The 18891-nt window shown below is 36.2% G+C and overlaps 1 long non-coding RNA gene and 1 other non-coding gene across 2 annotated transcripts; one reads left to right on the top strand and one right to left on the bottom strand.

The window, feature by feature from the left end:
* The first annotated feature begins 948 nt into the window (after positions 1–948).
* Positions 949–8087, top strand: LOC131923521 (uncharacterized). Its single transcript, XR_009382638.1, has 4 exons — positions 949–1032; positions 2338–2431; positions 7277–7421; positions 7773–8087. It is a non-coding gene; the product is annotated as an uncharacterized LOC131923521 (long non-coding RNA).
* LOC131923755 (U6 spliceosomal RNA) lies at positions 1574–1676 on the bottom strand. Its single transcript, XR_009382688.1, has one exon. It is a non-coding gene; the product is annotated as a U6 spliceosomal RNA (small nuclear RNA).
* Positions 8088–18891: the final 10804 nt, after the last annotated feature.

Here is an 18891-nt window from a genome sequence, read left to right as displayed (position 1 = left end):
CATAAGTTGAATCACAAATATACGTCACCTCAAATCTACTTGATCTGTGACTATCAAAAGACAAAAGTAATATGTTAGTAAGGACTTGTAGAACTGATAAAGTTTATACATGGTTATTGTCACTATAAATTAGTGGAATCAATTTTAGACAATAGTGTAGAAGTCTCTTAAAAACTAATAAAAGAGTTGTACAATTGAGAAACTCTTTTTCTGGGCATAAACTTAAGTAGAAATCAATATGTGGGTATTTCTCCACTTCCATATTCACTAAAGCTTTACTTACAAACACCATAATACAGAAAACATATAAATGTGAATTAATGGATAAATAGATGTTTAACATTTTAGATGTGCACAGAAAAAAAAACTTTACAATTAAAAGGAAGAGAATCATGTTTCAAACAACAGCTACAATTGTAGAGGATACTATGTTAAGTGAAGTAAGCTTGGTTTAGAAAGAAAGACACAGAATGATCTTAATGCTATGAGGATCCTAAAAATGTTAAATTCATTGAAATAAAGACTAGAAAGAATAATAAGTCACTGGAAGAATGAAGGAGGAATGAGTTACTGTTACAAGCTTGTTAACTTATGGTATCCTTTTATACAGTAAGATGACTGTAGTTAACAATTTGTATTTCAAAACTGCCAGAAAAAAAATAATTGCAAATGGTGTCATCACAAAGAAAGTGTAGATTTTTAATACTATGGCAATTTAGAAGAATAAAAGTATTCTATTATTATTTAGTTCTCCCCTAGGACCTATAACTTATCAAGCACAGGTTTTTAATCCCTTTAACATGGCCTGGTATGGGCTCCATTAAAGAGTGGGGTATTAGATCAAATCAGAAAGTGATTGGTTACCCCAATAACATTAATGCCACTACTGCAGCAGTAGGCATATCTTGGCAGGCCAGTAATTGTTCTAATTTGCCTGTTTCACAACTGGTTGAGATTAATGACTACTATTCTTTTCCTACAGCTTGCATAGCATTTTCTAGCACTGTGAGGTCTACCAAGAGAAGCTTCCTAGTGAGTATTAATTTTTTTTCACTTGTTTGTGACTCAACTATCTACCATCATAGCATCTTAGCTATCAAATTCTGGAGGGTAGCCAAGAATTTTGGCAATAGCCTATAGTGCTTGGGAGTCTACGTCCCCATTGACCAAAAACTCAAAAAGAGATAACCTATTTCTGGCTCTAGGGTTTTTACTTATTAGCATGAGATATCTAGTTGGAATATTATATCTCCACTGTATCATGACTCTATTAGACTGCTTTTTTTATGTGTATGTGTATATGTATATATTTCCAGAAGCTTCTATAGGAGTAGTAGGTTTCCATATAAGTTTTTCAAAAGGTCTTTAGTGTAGTTATACTTCTCCATATACCTTCCTGTACCCTGACCGACATTTCTCACCCCAATTTAACCCATTATTTCCCTTTAATTCTTTATACCATTGTGCTTTATCATCCCTCCATTGATTGCCCATTCCCTCATGGTCCCTTACTAAATTGATGGCCTCTATGGGTAATCCAAATTGAATATTTGAAGATTAAAAGTTAACATAAAAAAATATGGAACTTTTGACAAATTTGCATTTCATTCTTGTGTAGGGGCCATGTTAATCTTTTCTATATTATTCCATTTTAATTTGCAATATACTAAAGTAATGAATCATTCAATAGTCCTTAAAATATTTTATTGGACACTATATGCCAGACCCTGGATGGTAAATCCAAGCAAAAGTGCAGGCTTTTTAAATGGTTCCTGTTCTCATACAGGATTTATAGTATATTAAGGGGGGGCAATATCAATACCTAATTATTCATATATGTGTGTAAATAAAAATGCATAAATACCTCAATTTAAAAGTAGCTCACAAGGAAACCAAATTATTAACAGAAGAAGAGGAAAAATTTATCTTAAGCAAGACCCATAAAAAAATTGTTAAAATAACTGCAACAACCATCAGCATGCATGTATAGCTATAACAAAATTACATAGCAATTTGTCATATATTATACATATGCATATATATCAATTATAGATGACATACATAATATACACATATATGAAATATGCTTAATATATGTGTGTGCCTATGAATAAACATGTGTGAGCAGTGAAGAAGTAATCAACCATGAGCAGATGTTAATAATGACTAAAGAGTAAAAAATATTACTGAAAAGGAAAATTCTGGTATTGGTGATATAACAAGCACAAGTTTTCAACTAATCTTTTCTTTTTCAATCTAAAACTCACTATCAAAGCCTATAATGAGTCCATCTGAGACATAAACCCTTATTTGAAATCCACTCAATTTTCTTTCTAGTCTGTTCTCAATCTTTTGTCTAGAAGAAACAGCTGAGATGAAGACAGACATTTTAATTCTCAAATTTCAAGTCATTTTGGAATAGATGCTACAGGTAAACCATCATGACTTAATTCCACTCTCTTTTCTCAATAACTTTCTAAGTTTAACGACTCCCACTGTGGTTATTCCATATTCAATTGACGTATGCACACTTTCTTTACCTCACCCACTTCTACTTTCCTGTACATCACTTATAATCCTTGGTATTATTTATGTGGTTTGCAGAAAAGTGCTATATAGTGACTTGGGATTGAAGAAAATTATTTAACATCTGTGATTCATTTTCCACTTCCCCATCTGTAAAACTTGATGTCATAATATTTATCCAATCCTGCACAGGAGTGATATAAGAATTTACTCATGTTGGTAAGGAACATTTAGATGCAAGGCACAGCAGAAGTATAAAATGCTGCTATTATTTTCTGACAGTCCAGTCAAGCTCTATAAATAATGTGGTCAGGCCCTGAGAACCATATTATTGTCTGTAATGGCTTGCAGGTGAGGCTTAGCCAGTAGACAAGGAACCCTCATTCCGGAGTCATGTCACTCAGGTTGTGTAAATGTCATCATGAACATTTTGTAAGAGCAGCCCTTTCAACTCCTTAACTAGGAAAATTAAGATTATACTTTTCCAACACCAAGGAAAATGAACTGTGGTAAGGGCATAGACTTCATTTTATAGAAAGATTTGATTAAGTGGCTTTTGAGGTTTCAGATTAAATGATTTTCTTGTATGCCGTCAGGAGAAAATAAAAAGAACAAATGTATATGAAAGTGACTCTTTCAAACAGGCACACACCGTGGGGTTGTAGCCAGTCAAGGACCTTGCTGAAAATGTACACGTCTATGGGGAAAATGAGAATCAGACTATCAGCCGTCAATATATTTCATGTGAAAGAAGAGTGTCCAGCCCCTGTGTTTATTCATCTTTACAATGCAGTCTGTTTTTTTAGATTTGTTTTGTTTTCAGTATTTTATACATAAATGATGTGTTTACATCATTTTGACCTCATCTGCTCTCCCTTCCAGCTCCTCCCATACCCACCATTCCTTCTCAAATTCATGATTTCTGCTTTTTTTTTTTTTTTCTTTTTGGTTTTTCGAGACAGGGTTTCTCTGTGTAGCTTTGCGCCTTTCCTGGAACTCACTTGGTAGCCCAGGCTGGCCTCGAACTCACAGAGATCCGCCTGCCTCTGCCTCCCGAGTGCTGGGATTAAAGGTGTGTGCCACCACCGCTGGGCTAGATTTCTGCTTTTTTAATTGTCATTGTTACACACATACATACCTACACAATTAAACTCAACTCATTTTACAATCCTCACCTCTTTTTTCTACACAAGTATCTTCCAGTTGGGAATGGCTAAAGCTAACCGAGAAGTATAATCATACAAATATTCAACCCAGATACTTCGTATGTGTGCTATTTGTCTTAAATACAAATTTCTTAATTCATCTCAACTATACTTGAGCTGAAGAAAACCTAAATGATTGAATTTGAACACTCTAGAAATTGTCAAGCTACACAATTTTCAGGGATTTAATTAATCTAAATACAAAAATGTTTCTGTCTTTTAGCATTACATTATCCAAAGAGAAGACTGGATTTTCAGACACTTATGAGAATTTTAAAATGAATCTATAACATACGGGGGAAAAGATGAACTTAAAAATGGTAGAGGAAGTAAAGTGTCACAAATGGATTCCTCACTTAGAATGATAAGTAGGAAGTTTAAAACAAAACACACAAACTCAGAACAGCATTTTAATTGATTTAGAAAACTATATTTCACTATGTTGAATGACATGGAAAATCAAGTACTTAACAGAGTTACAATACTGAATGTGTGGTTACATGTTGGGAGATCCAGCTGAGAAAGACCCCCTTCTGCAATTCCCTTTAGGTTCTAAGTTTTAGTGTGGGCAAATGTGGTGATATTTTATTTGTCCTCTAACAAATAAAGCTTGCCTGGGGATCAGAGGACAAAGCCAGCCACTATATTAAACCCAGATGTCAGGCAATGGTAGCACATACCTTTAATCCTAGCATTCAGGAGGCAGAGATTCATCTGGATCTCTGTGAGTTCGAGGCCATACTGGGAACAGAGCCAGGCATAGTGGCACATACCTTTAATCCCAGTGTTAGTTAACCATAGAGGTCTGGAGGTCTGTACAGACAGACAGGAAGTGATAGAGCTGGGTGGAAAAAGGAAGTGATGTAGATGGGCAGAGAGAGGAAGTAAGATGGCAAGGCACAGAAAGGTGTATAAGGCATGAGTATATAGGAAGTTGCTCTCTTGGGCTGAGGATTTCCTAGCGGTAAGAACTTGTGGCTGGCTCATTCTATTCCTCTGATCTTTCAGCTTTCACCCCAATATCTGGCTCCAGGATTTGTATTAATAAGACTATTTAGCAATTTGTGTTTCAGCCAAATACATTTTCATTAAAATATCAAGGGAGAATTGTATGAGGAGGGATTGGAGAAAAAAATAACTTTACAATGAAAACCTATCTTGGCACTTTTCTAATGTAGAAATGCATAAACTGTTCATCTCTATAGAGAAAGTAAGTTTAAATCTTCGCAAAATAAAAGAGAAAAAATCATCTGAAAATTCTATAACCCTGGTAGACTTTCAGAATTCAGATGGAACATGGCTGGAAGAACAAAAAGATACCCTAGGGAGTTTATGCTTAAATGTAAATGCTAAATAATTGTGATATGTTGAACTTCATAGAAAAGGTAAATTATAAAGAAAGGTAAAAGCATATTCATTGGCTACTGTGAGTTAAACAATGTAAGACAACATGAGAGACTATAAAGTTCAAATCATACCTCAACTTAGATATAGTCTCAGGGATGCTGTCTTCACAAACATCTTTGGTCATTTCACCTAACTCGAAAAATAAAATACAGAATTTCATGCTCTAGTTCTACCTCCTTTCTGTAGTTTAAAAAAAAAAAATCCTTTCCTAAGCACTCTTCTGTCCTAATCTTCACCCACTCACATTAACCCACTCTCCATGAATTCAGGGCCACCTGTGAGGAAACTGACAAAACTACGGCTTAGTAGCTTTAAGAGAGCAAGCGTAATTTTCCCCCTTCGCCGTATGTCTTGCAAGCATTTCCTTCACAGATAGACATTTTTGTTTTTTGTTTTGTTTGTTTATCTGTGTGGTTTTTTTTCTTTAGTAAATGAACTTCTCTGGCTTGCTTTTTCATTAAGCAGAAATGAGCTGAGTGTGGTCCTCACCACTTCATTCTCAATATTTGAAGCAGTGCAAATGGAAGTGTTCAACGGGGTTCAATAAATATTAGTTGACTGAGCACTCAACTATGGGGATAATACTTCTTTGTGACGTCTTAAACTTCCTAGAACTTATGACGTGATTAGCAGCCGCTGTCCCAGACACCTGTCATAGGGATGTCCTTGTTTTCCCCATAGAAGTGCAAAGATGCATACACAAGAAAGCCAAGTATAAAGGATGTGACTTATGAGTTCAGGTCATGACAACTTTCTCTGTATTATCTGAGTGAAGTGGTTACATCTGGTTCTTCATTGCTTAATTCTCTTTCTGGTAAAATTTTCCATTCCGATCATGTCATACGGTAGTTTATTAAAACATCAGGCCATTAATCAATTTGTCCATGAAATTACGCTTCATCAGTAGGTAAAAATCTAAATAAACTACAATGTTTTGTTACAATATCCATATACTTGATACGGAAAGAGATACTTAAAGAAATAGTGAAAATTTGTTATGTCATATTGAACATGGAAACACACTGAAATGTGTATTGAATGAATATCAAATGGTTTTTAAATATATAATTTCAATTCTGACTTAACTTTGCTAATGTTTAATCAACATTTATAAGTCAAACATGTATTACTAGATATGCATAATACAATTCATTTTTAAAATTAATCCTTTCCTTCATAAAATGTTCTTTAGTGTTATTTAATTACTTTCTTTCATTGTTTCTTTCCTATACTACTTCTTCTCCCATCGTTTCTTTCTCCCCTGTCTCTCTTTCTGTTTTCTTCCCTATCCTTCTCTTCCATTCTTACTTCTGAGCCTCTTTCTCCCCCTATTTAAGACGAAAGTTTCACTTTGTGGTCCAGACTGACTCTGAACTTCTCAATATAAGATGCTATTGCCATGGACCTCTATGTGGCTAAATTTGAATTCTAAGTGAACAAAAGCTTCAGAATTATCAAAGTGTGGAATTTCAGGTATATATCATTGTATTTGTTTATAATACTTAATTTTAAATGTAGTTTTAAAAATCATTTATAAAACTTTAAAGCTCCTGAAATCACATTGCAAGTTAATCATCATCATCTGTTAAAAATAAAATTAATTTATATAATGACATATATGTTTATATATAATCTATATATGAAATTATATAAATTTATATGATATAAAATTACATATGCATAATAAGAATTTTATTTCTTTGGTTAGTTTTTTATTTTTTAGTGGCTTTGAAGCTAGTTATCAGTGTAGCCCACTGAATCACAGGATGACTGGACAGGCAATAGCTTTTCTTCTTTAGAATGTTGAGGTAACAGATATTAACATAAACATATGAACTTACAGAGGTACAATCACCGGACATAAAACTGAAAAAAAAATATGAGCAAAAAAGTCTTGAAGATTTATGAATTTCATTTCTTTTACAAATTATACCAATACTAGTCATCAAACAGATGACTGATTTCCCAGTCAGTCACTAGGAAAAGATTTATAAGCTATGAACCAAGAACTACCATTGAGTCACAGAAACACACAATATAAAACTGCACTTCAATTTGTATGGAGACTTTCAGGGGAATGGATCATCATACCTCGGGACTACATCAGCACATATCAGTAGTGTTCACTGTATTTTCAGATACTTGGGCATGTGCTTATTACATTATCTGCCTGTGAAGTGGAAGTAGAGGCTTACATGGAGCCTTGAACCATATCATTATTGGAGACACTTTCTGCTTCATGAACAGAAAATTAATGTGAAGTGTTTCCAGTTCGCCAAGCAGGTAAGAGGTCATTTGAGTTTTCATGATTTTAGCTAGACATCATCTTTGTCTAGAGAATCAGAATTTGCACATGTGGATTCCCAGGCAAACATACATTAGAACATTTATTAAACTGAGCTGAGCATCATTCCCAAGTGCCCCTTTAAAAAAAAAGCTTTCAATTACACAAGAGGTCATCATCGGGTACATATAACATGGGGTATTAAATCATCACTGAACATCTTAAAGTCCTGATGACTTGAGGCCCGAGGCTATGCCCACCATGTCCTCATTAAACAAAGTTACAAATGACTTGTCTGACTACCTTCTCCTTGGCATACAAGCTCCATTTCCCTCTTCCCTCTCTTTCAGAGAGCTACAACAATTTCTGGAGATGCTGGTGGGATTGGTGAATCAAGGATGAACTCTCTCACTGGCAGCAAGGGAGTGGTAATGAAAAGCAAAGCCTGAAGCTTGCAAACATCAAAATATTTTAATAGTAAAATTACATAGATATCTACACCACATTTTAGCTTTAAAGAACTATGATGCAAAAACCGATTTTCCACTCCTTAGTGTCTCTTGGCTCCCACTTCCAGTGCCGCCACCACCACACATACATATTTTCGCTTCCACTATTCCCCTACCCTTTCAGTAATATTTTCCTTGATCCTAATTCGCTTTTGTACCATGATCTCTTTCTGTGAAGAGAAAAAAAAATATTGTCTGATAAACTAACTCAGACAATCTTAACATTCTTAATATTACTATTATTTTATCTCCAAAATAATTCCAAAATAAATATTAATTTTCAATAAAATTCTTTTTTTGGGGGGGGGTTTCGAGACAGGGTTTCTCTGTGTAGCTTTGTGCCTTTGCTGGAACTCGCTTTGGAGACCAGGCTGGCCTCGAACTCACAGAGATCCACCTGCCTCTGCCTCCCGAGTGCTGGGATTAAAGGCGTGCGCCACCACCGCCCGGCCTTCAATAAAATTCTTAAACATTGATAATTTACTTCTCTTCAAATGGGGAGAGAAAGTGGGGAGTGGATATCACCAAGATATATTGCATGCACATATGAAATCCATGGAAACTCAAATAATAAAAAGATAAAAATACATCTTACTAAATGACCCTCATTTTGAGAACACAGAAAGACAAGTGATATATCCCTGAATTTAAAAGAAACAGTCACAACCCCCAGGAAATGTGAACTAACAGAATGTAGCATATTAACCCATCACGTGTCACCCATGGCAATGAAACAAGAACTCCAAGGTGGTGTTGTGGTGCTTTGGGGCTGAATTAGGCAGTATCTGGAAACATAACCTAAATGTGAAGACTGACTTGAACACTGAAGACATAAGAAAAGTGGATACAAATGTTTAGAGACCACAAACTGTTGAAAAACATTGACAGACAAGTGTAGAGAAGGGAAACTATGTATACAATAGAATCAGAGATTAGATGATGGAGGGTCTCCACGGGTTCAGTGACCATGATATTTTAGAAATGAAATGTATTCCTACTATTAATAATGTCTGATGACACTATTCCAGGAGAGACATGAACAAACCTCTACTCACTCAAGATATGGAACCAATGACAGACCAGAATACAGATATCATCAAAGTCCAAATTGGTGAACCAGTGATTTTGTTGTGGTTGCTTACAGGAATGTGGGTGGAGAATTTCTTAAATAGGAGAAGAAATGTCTGCAAGACAGCTGAATCACCAAAACTCCACCCCAGTATCAGTGACAGTTCTTGAAATCTAGAAACATGAAACATACTGTGGAACTTTTAGGCAGCTTTTGGTCTGAACCTCTTCCAAGTAGCTCAGCTGATCTTTGCTTCTTCTAGGTGGATACTCTGGTCTGATCTTCTTCTGGGAGGATCATCTTGTCTGAGACTGTCTCTCAGTAGTCTTTATAGCTTATGTAAGTTCGGGGAGGGAGAGACCTAGTGAATCTGCACTGTTTCAGGAACTTCCTGAAGTGGCTGTTTACTTTCTGAGCTTGAAACGCTTCCCTCCAGGGTCGAATATTCACCTGCCTTTGGATCATGCTGTGTCTTAAAAATCTTCACTCCAAAACAGAGGTTTATCTTGCATGAAATTTCTACACAACAAGTAGGCAAAAATGAAAATGTACTAAATGACTTGAGAACTGCTGTCATCCTAGTGATAGCACATGGTGGTATTGGGTTTTAACATAAAGACAATGAAGAGTCCATTAAGATTTCTTAGCAGAAAAAAAAAATAGAAACTTCTATGATACTCTGGATGTGCACTAGAGATTGGAAAGGAAGAGCTTATGGCAGTAGCCACATGAGATAGGAAGGTGGTTTGTTCGTAGGTTAAAAGACTAGAGATGGTGAGAAGGTCTGGTAAGAGAATGTAAAAAGATAACGTCAAGGCTGCTTCCAGTGACTGGATTCATGGTAGTGATTCAAACAGGAAGCAGATGAAAACCAGCTTTAGATTTGCATCACGGGTGGGAGGAGGATGCTTAGATCTGGTTCTATAGAGCTTAGGAAGCTGTGGAGAGAAGATAACATGTAAACCAAGTGATAATTTTTAAAGAAGTGTTTCGCCAATGAGAGTTCTGGGCTAGAGATAAGAATTTGGGAGTAATTTGCATATCAATAGTGATGGGAATCATGCACACAGATCATGCCTGAAAGTTTAAAGAGAAGAAGAAAGGCAAACTAATGAAGGCTTAAGGTCCTCTGACTTTAGAATGGTCAATACAACACTGTACAGGGGGGAAAAGAGTTGTCAGCAGAGCAAATGAATGTTATCAGAGGAGAGTGCCGTGGGAGCAGTGATGACGAGTGTCCCAGGTCAAGCAAGATGAGGATGGAAACTGTCATTTGACTTGACGTAGACAAATATGTGGATTCCCTGGTGTTTCCCCAGGTTATTACCCCACCTTCATAATTTGCTAGTTGTCTATCCTTGAGTAAATCACACAAACTCCCTTTTTTCTACCACTAATTCCTCATTTGTAAAATAGGAATAAGCATATTACCTTTCTCTGAGGACTGATTCGCTCACTAATTATCAGTATTCAGTGCAGGTATGTGGGGATCCCTGAGACCCTTGGAGAAGTCATATAAACCCAAAAGTACTTTCATTATAAAAAAGCAGTACTTCATTTGCCATTTAAACTATGTCAACTTGCTCAAACCAGGCTAGCATAACTAAAAATGTATTATCATAACTGTATTCTTCTCCTCAATCTATCTGTGACTTGAAGAAAAGCCAGTTTCTTTTAAGAATTGTAAGGGAAATAAGTGAAAAGCAAACACCACTCATTTCATCATATTTCATTTTCTTTAATATTATGTAACAAAATGTATGAATTCAGCCAAGAACTTCACCCTTCAGCAAACTAACATATTCTCAAAGGCTAGAGCATGGTGCTCCAAAATGTGCCACTCACAACAATGGGTCTTCAATTCAAAAAATACTGAAACAAATTTAAATGTAACAGTTTATGAAATATTTACTGACTTGATTTCACATTTCACATCAGAAATGACATAAGTGATGATGGAATTTCTTCACATGTTCCCTGGAAAGCAGGACACTGTAATAGATTGATTGAGAAGAAGATATGAGAGCCTCGCTATCATTTGCTAAGCTTGGCATCAAAGAGATTTGATGATATTTTTAATTAGTACAAATTCGTGCCTTCTTCATCCATATTTGGTTTGGGTTAACCAGTACCATACATTCTCCTTTATCTCATCCTCAAACCTTTAGGCCCCAGTGCCTCTCCTTTTTTTCATATCACATGTGTTTTAGTATTCTCTCTTACTATATTTGTACTTGAGTTTTAAGGTCATAGGTCACCACATAGCTTTGTCATACAAATTTCACTTTTATTAACTGTTCTGATGGTTCCTCCTTCACTATCATTCCACTATATGCTTGAAACTTCTTTTTTCTCATTATTCTTGTCTCTCCTCTCATTATACCTATATTCAATAACACCTGTCCCTTAATGTAACTCCTAACAATGGCTGATTTCTGTTTTCCCAGCTTCAGTGTTTATGTCCTCCAGGTAAAATATACAAAACAAAAGGTGTGAAGTTAAGACCCACATTTGAGAGATAACATGTGCTGTTTGTCTCTTTGGAACTGTGTAATCTCACTCAGCATGTTTGCTCAGTGGAAGATGGGACAGATCTCTAAACCTGCCTCTGTTCCAAAGCCCTGGAAGTATTGAAGAAGAGGGATAGAAAGAGCAGCATTAAGAGTCAGATGATTGAAGGACATGCTTAAAATACTCTCTTTGAGAAATCATGAGGCTGTTGATCATATCAACTCATAGAAGCATGTTGAACATATCAACTCATGAGTTGATCAACTCATATCAACTCATAGAAGATATATTCAACATATCAACGCATGTACAAGATCAAGCCAGTTGAAATTCCAGAATGAGTAGGGTAGGGTCTCCTGAGGTTTTCATTAAATCCTGAGGAGTAATTAGCAGTTGGTGGTTATCAGGGCAGGGAGAGTCACTATTCTTTGAGGCTTTGTTCATTTGTAGATTGTCTGAGGTCACTGGATAGCATTACATCCACATACATATGAGCAGTGCCAAGCTGGTTAAAAAGGAATACATTTTAAAAGCATATATAAGTTTGGGAAAGTTGTATTTTGTTAGGTTCTTGAGTATATGGAGGGATTGGGCAACAGATGATCAACATAATATATATGTGTGTGTGTGTGTGTGTGTGTGTATAATTTTTATATGATAAATAAAATAGAGTCTTAAAAAAAGATTTGAAGAAATAGTAGCCAATGACATTGTCTTCATTACATTGGCTTTGCGTTGGAAAATATTTCATTTTTTCTTTAAAATATGTTGATATGTAATAGTTTATCACATTGCTGCAAATAAATCAAATATATATTTTTCTTTTTTTGCTGAATAAAATATATTTTTAACTGCTTAACTTTATTTTCCAGTGTGAAAAAGATCATTGATAATAATTTTAAAATTTCAATATAAAAAGGCTACTAAGAAATTTTTGGTAATTTTGAGAAATTTTCAGAATGTAAAGGATATCTAAGCTTAGAAACAACTTAAAAATTGCTGCTTCATAATTAAGTGAATAATTGCTTTGTGTTCATGTACTTATAATTTAACAAATTGCAATAATTACGGATTTAAAATTGATTGAAACTACATGATGCGATAGAAGATAACTTAGATCACTAGATTAGATAGATGATAGACAGACAGATAGACAGACAGACAGACAGATAGGTGGCAATTGATTAAATTACCTAGTATTCTAGGAGAACATTGAGGACAGTAACCAAATTAACCTATGTATGCAAAAGATGGAACATTTTGAACAATATGAAAAGTCACCCAAAGAAAATGATTGTCAGTCTCCTGTAAACTTTAGTCCTAAATGAATTATTGATATTACTATGTTTCTATGATGCAAATATCCCCTGATGCCTTTTATAAAGACAAAAGTGGAGAAAACTAAAACAATGAAAGAAACAAAGGCTTGATAGGAGAGTGTCATAGAAACAGGAGCGCCTGTGAATATTTTACTAGGTAAGTTCACGCTTCCTAGAAGGAAATTCACTCTGAAAAGAGGAGCTCACATGGTTTATTATAAATAAATTATCCAAATCTGTTTTTCTCTGAGAGAAATTGGCTCCTCCTTGTCCCAACATGGTCCTTGAATGTGCTGACAGTTTGCAGCTATAAAGTAAGTCACAAAGACAAAAAGACTCGTTTTCATATGAATGGATGAGAGTTTCTTTTCACGCAAAAATTTCAGTGAGATATTCCAATGAAAATCTAAAGCGTATGAAAACAAAGTTAATCTTTCCATGTGAGTTACCTAAACAGAACACACTCAAGGGTTGTTAGCCCATGCTTATATATAGCAATCACCTACACAGACGATAGTGTTATAGATGTCTCTTTCTGTTCACGTTATTTCCCTTAATAATTCTTAGCACACCGTATACTGTTTCTCCAGTTTAACACAAAGATCTCTGGGTCTATGACTTATAGTTGGAGCTTAACAAAGCAATAAAATTGAACCCATGGAAAGAAACACTTATTTGTAACATTTCCACACTTCCCAGGACTGGAAATTGAAGTTCAGAACTGTTAAAATCTTGCTCAGAAATACAAAACTAACCAGAGAATTCTTTTCTTCTCACATTCTCATCATTTCCCCCCAGTTGTCCTGTAAAATGGAGGTTTGTTTTCTCAGAGCATGTTGAAGAACCACATCCACATGCGGCTGCACTCCTAATCTGGATACACAAGACCATAGACTTTCATACACAACTTCAAATCCGAATCAAGTTCCATGATCGTGCCTTGCCTTGCTTTCTTGAAGGTATATGTTCAAAGGAAAATAGTGTCACTCTAACCTGCTAGCTGTTATCACTCTTTTGAAATAAATGCACTATGGAGTTAAACAGAAGCTATAGTATAGTATTGCATAGCATAGCATAGCATAGCATAGCATGGCATGGCATGGCATGGCATGGCATGGCATGGCATAGCATAGCATAGCATAGCATAGCATAGTATAGTATAGTATAGTACAGTGTGATGACAAGTATGTCTACACATGTCAAGCAAAGTAAAAAGAGAGCAGCGAGTCTAGGTTGTTGGTTTTACAGAAGACTGATTATTAAAAAAAAAAAAGAATTATTTTACATTATCAACATAGTTACTTCCAATAGCACATAGTTAAAAACGTTGGCTTTTACCTTATCTTCTCTTTTATCAGCATATATTAACAGTGAAAAATAATGGGTTTCGTGGTAATAATTTTTAAATGGATAAAAATATGCTTGGATAATATTTATCTCAAGAAAGAAAGATAATACCAGAAGATGGAAAGACTTCCCATTTCTTGAACCAGTATGGTTAATAATTCGAAAATAGACACCCTTTAAAAAACTACATCTTCAACACAATCCCATCAAAATTCTAATGTTATTCTTCATAGAAATTGAAAAATAATATCAAAACTCATAAACACAAAAGATTCAGGATAGCCAGAACACTTCTGAACAATAAAAACACTGTTGGGAAAATTACCATACCTGATTTCGAGTTATATCATAGATCTACAGTAATTTAAGAAAAACAGCATGATACTGACATAAAGACAGACACAATGATCCATGGAGTGGAGTGGAGGACTCAGATAAAACCCCACACTCCAGTAGCCACGTGATTGTTACAAAGAGGCCAGAAGTTGCGCCTTGAAAAAAAAATAGCACCAGCATCAAATACTGGTTGTCTAACTGGATTGTTAAATGTAGAAAAATGAAACTAGATCCTTATTTCTCACCCTGCACAATAGTAAACTCCTGGTTGATCAATGATGTCAATATATGACTGGGTACATTGAATCTCTTAGAAGAGAAAGCAGAGAATATGCTTGAGCTTACATGTACAGGAAAGAATTTTCTGAACAAGCCTGCAGTAGCAAAGGCATTGAAACCAACAACTGACAGATGATATTTCATGAAACTGAAAAATCTTCTATACAGCAAAGGATACCAACATTATAGTAAAGATGCAACCTACAAAATGTGGGAAAGATCTTCACTGGCCATGTACCTAACCGAGTGATAGCATCTAGAATATCCAAAGAACTAAAAACAGCAACAAAACAAACAAACAAAAACTCAAATATTGGGGCATGTAAGTAAATGAACTTCTCAAAAGAAGAAATATAAACTCTGAGAAACATTTTTACATGTTTGATATGCATAGTCTTTAGGGAAATACAAATGAAAATAACTTGAATTTTGTCTTACTCAGTTAGAATGGCTAAGGCCAATAAAAACAAGTGACAGATGCTGGCATTGGTATCAGGAAAAGAACACATATTCACTGCTAATGGAAGTGCAAACTGGTGTGTCCATTATGGATTTCTGTGTGAAGGCTACTTAAAAATCTAGAACCTGGGTGGTGCTGGTGCATGCCTTTCATTCCAGCTCTTAGGAGGAAGAGGCAGGCAGATCTCTGAGTTTGAGGACAGCCTGGTCTAAAAAGTGAGTTCCAGGATAGCCAGGACTGTTACACAAAGAAACTCTGTCTCAAAAAACTAAAAACAAGAAATATGGAAATATATTTACTATACTGTATAACTTATACTCCTAGACAAAAGAGTCTTTATCCTATTACAGAAAGTCAATCAACAAACGAATAGATTTTATATACACAATGGAATATTATTCAGCTATAAAGAAAAATGAAATAATGAAATATTTAGGTGAATATATGGAGCTGGAAATAATGATTCTGAATGCAGTAACCCAAGCCCAGAAAGACAAAGTTTGTATTATGTTTTGTATATGTGGATGCTAGATTTGAATCTTTAGATATGTATTTCAACTGTAGTACTCATAGAAGATAGTACACTACTTAGAAGCCGTAAGGGAATTCCAAAAGAAGGATGACAGAACACACGTGCCATATGGGGAGCAGTAAAGGAATAAGAAAACAGCAAGGTTTAAAAGGGGTGTTGTTGGGAGAGCATGGTAGAGAAGTAAAAGAGAGACAGAGAGAGAGAGAGAGAGAGAGAGAGAGAGAGAGAGAGAGAGAGAGAGAGAGAACTAAAATTAAAGACTTGAAAATGTCAAATGGAAGCCAAGTACTATGGAAGCTTCTTAAGATGTGTGTGTGTGTGTGTGTGTGTGTGTGTGTGTGTGTGTGTGTGTGTGTATACCAACAATTGATGAAACAAGGAGGTCATGAAGTTGAAAAAGAGCTAAGAGGTGTATATGAGGGGTTGTAGGGAATAAAGACAAGTGGGAGAGAATATAAAGGGACAGTATGAACTTGAGAAAGAAGTATTGTGGGTGTTAAGGAGAGTTTTAAGATGGTAATGACAAATGAATATGAAAAAAAAACCATTGTATTAAGGTACAAAATTTTCAAAGAATAAATAAAAACTTACTTCAAAAAAAAAAAAAAGAATTACCTATGAGCCTCTAACAAGGCAATGAATATCTCCCAAGAGCAGGCTTGCTTCAGATACCTCTGGTTACTCTGTATTTTCTACCCTTCCACAGTTATGTTCTTATTTTAGCATCTGTATACTTGATCAATCCAATTTTGAAAGCATGTCAGCTAACATAATATTTATTGGTGGAAGTATTAAGTTAAAAGAGAGGTTTAACCTTACGCCTGTCAGAATGGCTAAGATCAAAAACACTGAAGACACCTTATGCTGGAGAGGATGTGGAGCTAGGGGAATTCTCCTCCACTGCTGGTGGGAATGCAAGCTTGTACAACCACTTTGGAAATCAATATGGAGATTTCTTAGAAAATTGGGAATCCATCTCCCCCAAGATCCAGCTATACCACTCTTGGGCATATACCCAAGGAATGCTCAACCACACCACAAGAGCACTTGTTCAGCTATGTTCAAATCAGCGTTGTTTGTAATAGCCAGAACATGGAAACAACCTAGATGCCCTTCAACTGAAGAATGGATAAATAAAATGTGGTACATATACACAATGGAATACTACTCAGTAGAGAAAAACAATGACATCATGAGATTTGCAGACAAATGGATGGATCTAGAAAAAATCATCCTGAGTGAGGTATCCCAGACTCAGAAAGACAAACATGGTATGTACTCACTCATAACAGGATACTAGATGTGGAACAAGGATGACTGGACTGCTACTCACATCACCAGGCAGGCTACCTGGAAAACAGGACCCCAAGAAAGACACAGGGATCACCCAATGACAGAGAAATGGAATGAGATCTACATGAACAGCCTGGACATGAGTGGGGGTAGTGAAGGGCGAGGGTCGAGGGAAAGAGAGCTTGGGTGAGTGGGAGATCCCAGCTGGATCAACAACAGAGAGGGAGAACAAGGAATAGGAGACCATGGTAAATGAAGACCACATGAGAATAGGAAGAAGCAAAGTGCTAGAGAGGCCCACAGAAATCCACAAAGATACCCCCACAACAGACTGCTGGCAATGGTCGAGAGACAGTCCGAACTGACCTACTCTGGTGATGGGATGGCCAAACACCCTAATTGTCGTGCTAGAAACCTCATCCAACTACTGAGGGATCTGGATGCAGAGATCCATGACTAGGCCCCAGGTGGATCTCTGGGAGTCCAATTAACGAGAATGAGGAGGGTTTATATGAGCGAGAATTGTTGAGACCAAGGTCGGATAAAGCACAGAGACAAATAGCCAAACAAACGGAAACACATGAAATATGAACCAATGGCTGAGGGGTCACCAACTGGATCAGGCCCTCTGAGTGGGTGAGACAGTTGATTGGCCTGATCTGTTTGGGAGGCATCCAGGCAGTGGCACCGGGTCCTGTGCTCACTGCATGAGTCGGCTGTTTGAAACCTGGGGCCTATGCAGGGTCCCTTGGCTCGGCCTGGGAGGAGGGGACTGGACCTACCTGGACTGAGTCCACCAGGTTGATCTCAGTCTGTGGGGAAGGCTTTGCCCTGGAGGAGATTGGAATGGGGGGCAGGCTGGGGGGAAGGTGAGGGGGGGAGGGGGGAGAACAAGGGAATCTGTGGCTGATATGTAGAACTGAATTGTATTGCAAAATAAAAATTAAAAAAAAAAAAAGAGAGAGGTTTATTTTGTGGGGTAACTTATAGTTTACAGGGCCCCGGAAAGGTATACTGCAGTCCGGTGCTGTTCTCTGGAGAACTCTGCTTAGTCTACCTCCAGCGTCCACGATCCAGGATCCAAGAGAGCTGGCACAGCTGGATCTCAGGTCTTAAGGGCTCCTCTCTCGGCCCTGCCTCATAGATGTGACAGTTACCAGGAGCCTCAGTGGGGGTAGTACTTCCAGGTCAAAGCTGGAACAGCTACCCACTACAGATAATAGTGATCCCACATGAAAAAAGTACACATCATATTTCACAATTTTGAAGAGCAAAATCGAATGTAGATACATTGTTGATAATTTTTCACAGATCATTTGTTTAAAGGATATTTTAATATGCTTAGGTAATACATAATTAAAGTTAATATTACCTAAAATTTGAAGGGAAGAAATGTTTCCAGACGCATTCTAGAAAATTAGTGCCATGGTACTGAAACTGCTTCAGGAAATGGCAGGCATTTGTGTACATATGTACACACACACACAATCACACACATACACACACACACACACACACACCTATGAGCACACACGAAATTGAAGAAGGAAAGTAAAGGAGGAAAACTGTAGGTAAATTTCTTTTTGTTGTTTTTAATTTGAGAGCAGAACTCACTGCTGATCTTTTAAATAAAAATAATCATTCATATATATATATATATATATATATATATATATATATATATATATATATATCACAAAGAATTTTTGCTTAGCTGTGTTTGTTACAGCCCACAGCAAATGCAAAAATTTCAATTGTTCCAAAATAGAACTATATTTTATTTATTTATTGTGATACTGAGGATTGAAACTAGC

Source organism: Peromyscus eremicus, chromosome 13, assembly GCF_949786415.1.
Source record: "Peromyscus eremicus chromosome 13, PerEre_H2_v1, whole genome shotgun sequence".
NCBI lineage: Eukaryota > Metazoa > Chordata > Mammalia > Rodentia > Cricetidae > Peromyscus > Peromyscus eremicus.
This window is presented reverse-complemented; position numbering and strand designations above follow the sequence as displayed.